Below are 4941 nucleotides of genomic sequence, written 5' to 3'. Positions count from 1 at the left end.
AAATCCTAGTAATAAGAAAGAACTCCAACAAATTTTAGGAGCTATAAATTTCTTATGATAATTCATACCAAATATATCAGAAATAAGTGGACCCATGAGAGAATTACTGAAAAAGAGCCAGTGTGGAATTGAACAGAAACACATAGTCAGACATTAGAAACAGTGAAAAGCTTAATAAGTGAAAAAATCGTTACTATATAGTGGGTTTTTGATGCCAAACAACCAATTCCTATACAGTGTGACGCTTCTAAAAATGTTATTGCATTTGGTTTGTTACAATCTAATAAGCCAGAGTGGTACGCATCAAGGTCGTTAACAGAAACTGAGCAACTTTATGCAATTATAGAGAAGAAATTGTTAGCAATCACATTTGGAGTAAAGAAATTTCACTATTATATACAGTTGTTCACGCTAAGAGGTACCACGAAATATTTTAGTTGGATGACCTTGTATTGAAATGGGTTTTCGGGGAAGAAAAGGACTACCAAATACATAATTTCAGAAAAATTTCAAATTTTTTACCCTGTCGGTACGCGCATGCGCAATACAACTTACTTTTTTTTAAATGACAATACTATTTTTTTCCTACCGATTCAATTAGAGTATTTTTTTTTAAACAGTTTTTGTATAAAAAGTTTTTTTATAATTACAAAATTGGCAAAGTTATAGTATGTTGAATTTTAAATTACGAATAATTTGTTTCTGACAAAATTTGAACTAAATTCAACTTTATGTTACTTTAAAATCGAAATAATATTTCCGATATTATTGTTAAATGCCTGTTTATAGACAGATAAGATAAAATGAACAATTTTTTTATCGTAATTTACTCTCATTTTTTCCCTTCATACCTACATCTGAAGATAATGAAAATTATAAAAAGTTTGCACACTTTGAATTTGAAATTTAAATGTATTTATTTGCAATAACAGTTCTATCTAATAAATTGTTCAAGTTTCCACCTTGATGTTCCAAACATGATTCCAAACGTTTTAAAAATTCCCTTGATGTGCTAGCGTTTATTTGTTCTTCTCCTAAATTATTACAAGCCAGTCTAATTTTGTTTTTTAAATCTTGTACATTAATAGGTGGGTCCGCATATACAACATTTTTTAAATGCCCCCATAAAAAAAAATCCAATGGGGTCAGATCTGGAGATCTTGCCGGCCATGGAATTACTCCATAGGTACCAATCAATCGGTTGGGAAAAATTTCATTTAAATATTGTCGAACAATGATGGCGTTGTGTGCTGGTGCACCATCTTGTTGAAAATACATATTACTCCGCGTGGCTAATGGAACATTTTCTAACAGTAATGGTAACTGATTAGCAAGAAAATCTAGATATCTTCTACCTGTAAGTGTTCCGTCATAAAAATAAGGACCTATAAGTTTTCCACCGATTAATCCACACCACACATTTATACCCCAAACTGTCTGAAAGTTAGTTTCTCGAGACCAGTGTGGATTTGTATCGTCCTAAAATCTATTGTTTTGTTTATTCATTATTCAGTTGTTTGTAAATTTAGATTCATCAATCCACAAAATACGATTATAAAATAAATTGTCGATTTCAAATTGAATACTAAACCATGCCAAAATTGTAATCTACATTCAGGATCCCCGATTCGTAAATGTTGGATAAACTCAAGTTTATACGCATGCATTTTGTATTTTTTCAAAATATTATGTACTGCCCCCACTGATATACCAATTTGTCGAGATACATGTCTTATTGATGAACGTGGATAAGCTCGTATGTAAGCCATTACCTGCAATTCAGTGTCTTCATCAAAATTATTTGGTCTAGGCTGCCGTTGTCTATTTTGATTATTAGGAAATTGACCGTTTTCATTTAATCCACGTAGAAGTCTATGGACATAATTGTGATGTGGGTGAAACCTATCTGGATACCGATCTGCGTACACCCGAGCTGCTTGTCAAGAACTACGATTACATTCGCCAAAAATTATAATAAGTTCTACTTTTTCACTGTTATTCATTTTAATAAATGTTTAAAAACACGACGTTGTGTGAATAGCAATTGTCACAAGACTAGTTTTAATGTATTAATACAATTATTACTAGTCAGTGTCTCAGTGAAAATAATTTATCAACAATTATTTATAAAATAAATGTATAACGAACCGGATTTACTATCTTAATTACCAGCGAATGTCGCCAAGTTCTTTTTATTATCTTACCTGTCTAAAAATAGGCATTTAACAATATCGGAAATATTATTTCGATTTTAAAATAACATAAAGTTGAATTTAGTTCCAATTTCGTCAAAACAAATTATTCGTAATTTAAAATTCAACATACTATAACTTTGCCAATTTGTAGCTATAAAAAAACTTTTTATACAAAAACTGTTTAAAAAAATATACTCTAATCGAATCTGTAGGAAAAAATAGTATTGTCATTTAAAAAAAAGTAAGTTGTATTGCGCATGCGCGTACTGACAGGGTTAAAAATTTGAAATTTATCTGAAATTGTGTATTTTGGTAGTCCTTTTCTTTCCCCGAAAACTCCATTTCAATACAAGGTCATCCAACTGAAATATTTCGTGGTACCTCTTAGCGTGAACACTGTATATGGGCATAATGAAGTAAAAATATACACAGATCATCAACCGTTAGTATCAATAGTAAAGAAAAATATAGAAAAAGTTGAGAATAACAGATTAAAAAGATTAAAATTAAAACTATTAAATTACAATTTTACATTAGAATATTTACCTGGAAAATATATGTACATTACTGATTTACTAACAAGAAATATTATTTATAAAAAAGAGAAATATGATGAGTCATTGAGGGATTTAATACACACAGTAAAGATAGCTGAAATAAAATATAGTGTAGAAAAACTGAGTGAATGAAAAGCAGAGACTAATAAAGATTTAATTTTGAAACGAGTAAAAGAATATGTGAATGGAAAAAAAACAAACAAATTAAAGGAAGAAAATGAAATAAATCATTATTATAAAATAAAAGCAGAGTTAGTTGTTGAGGATGAATTGGTATATTATGAAAATAGAGTAGTGATACCTAAAACGTTAAGGAGGGAAATGTTAAAACGAATTCATGATACGCATCAAGGTGTAGAAAAAACAAAACAGTTAGCTAAACAGCATGTATATTGGCCTGGGATCATGTCAGATATAACTAATTTAGTATTAACATGTGTAATTTGTAACAAATATAATAGAAGATAATAGAAGTAATACAAAAACTGAGTTACCTAGTCATGAGATACCATTTGACAAGATAGGGGCAGATATAGCTCATGCAAGAGGAAAAGATTATTTAATAATAGTAGATTACTTTTCAAGATGGGTAGAAGTCACCAAACTTAGTGGAAAACAGCAAAAGAATTAATTAAAAAGTGTAAAAAAATATTTGCAAGACTTGGTATACATAGTGTTTTAATAGCTGATAATATGCCATTTAATAGTTACTAATTTAAGTTATTTGCTAAAGAGTGGGGAATTGAAATTAATAACACAAGTTCAAACTATCCTGTTAGTAATGGTTTAGCAGAAAAATATGTAGGGATAATAAAAAAAAATAATAAAAAAATGTAGTGAAACAAATAGTGACATAGAAGATTATTTATTTAATTACAGAAACACACCATTAGTGAATATTGGCTTATCACCAGTAAACCTATAACAAAATGGAATTTTAAGAACAAAATTACCAATAAAAGATATACAGGTTAAAAAAATAAATATAAATATAAATGAAAAATGAAAGAAAACCAAATAAATTAAAAAAAAATATTTTGATGATAAAGGGACTTTAAAAGAAGTAGTATTTGAGGAAAAAGAAAAGGTATGGTTAGAGGATAAATTTAAAAAAACATGGAGTGAAGCTACAATTATAAAAAAACTAAAATGGCCAAGATGTTACTTAGTAAAAAATTCGAGAGGAAGAGAGTTAAGAAGAAATATAATATTTATGAGGAAAAGGAAAACAGTAAGTTTAGAATTTGAGGAGGAAGAAGTAAAAGGAGATGAAGAATTAAATAGTAAAGAAGTAAGGAAATCAGAGAGGACTAAGAAAAAACCTGAGAGGTTAATGTATTAAAAGTAAATTATTATAATTATGTTATAAAGATTGTATTTCATTAATATTATACCTGATTCATAAAAATTGTATTTTATTAACATTGTCATTTGTTAAAAAAAAAAAAATGTTTATAACTTAAAATTGTGATTAACAAAGGGGAGGATGTTATGATAATAGATTATTAATTATTATCAATATTAAATATTATTCTTATTATTATTAATATTATCATTATTACGTTTATATAACTTTTGTAGGTTATGTTTAAACCGTTATTATATATTAATGTGTTTTCGTGCTCATTATAAAATCAGTTGGTGCTTGATATTATTTTATTCTACATTCATCTAATAATTAGTACTTCAATTAATAAATTGTAATTAATTAAAAATATTAGGTATATGATTTAATTTTTTGTAAATATGCACCTTATTGTATATATAGATTAATATAGTAATATTATTGTAATTCAATTATTTTAAATACCAATTATAATATGATAAAATACTAGATTAGGTACCTATTATGTATTATTATTTTAAATATTCATTGAACCATTAACTCGAATAAGGCCTAAGCTCCAATATTTATAATTTCTGACACCAGCGAGTAATTCTATTTCACTTACACCCGTTAGAAAAATGAATGAAAGTACTGAAAATACCGAAACAGTAGGTGCAAATCAAAATCCGGATTCTATAATAATAAATAAAACACCAGACCAATTAGATCCAGAAAACTGCCTCAGCGATATTCTCCAAGTGATTATGAGTTAATTAAACAGTTAAATCAGTTGAATATATATATATATATATATATAAATACTAACATAGCTAGTAAGTAGTATACAAAATGTCAAAATATT

General features: G+C 27.5%; 1 pseudogene; it reads right to left on the bottom strand.

Moving 5' to 3' along the window:
- Positions 1 to 906: 906 nt before the first annotated feature.
- On the bottom strand, positions 907 to 2003 carry LOC113560146 (annotated as a pseudogene).
- Between the last annotated feature and the right edge of the window lie 2938 nt (positions 2004 to 4941).

The sequence above is a fragment of the Rhopalosiphum maidis genome, chromosome 3, assembly GCF_003676215.2.
Source record: "Rhopalosiphum maidis isolate BTI-1 chromosome 3, ASM367621v3, whole genome shotgun sequence".
Taxonomy (NCBI): domain Eukaryota; kingdom Metazoa; phylum Arthropoda; class Insecta; order Hemiptera; family Aphididae; genus Rhopalosiphum; species Rhopalosiphum maidis.
Note: the sequence above shows the minus strand (reverse complement) of the source record. Positions and strands in the feature narration are given on the sequence as shown.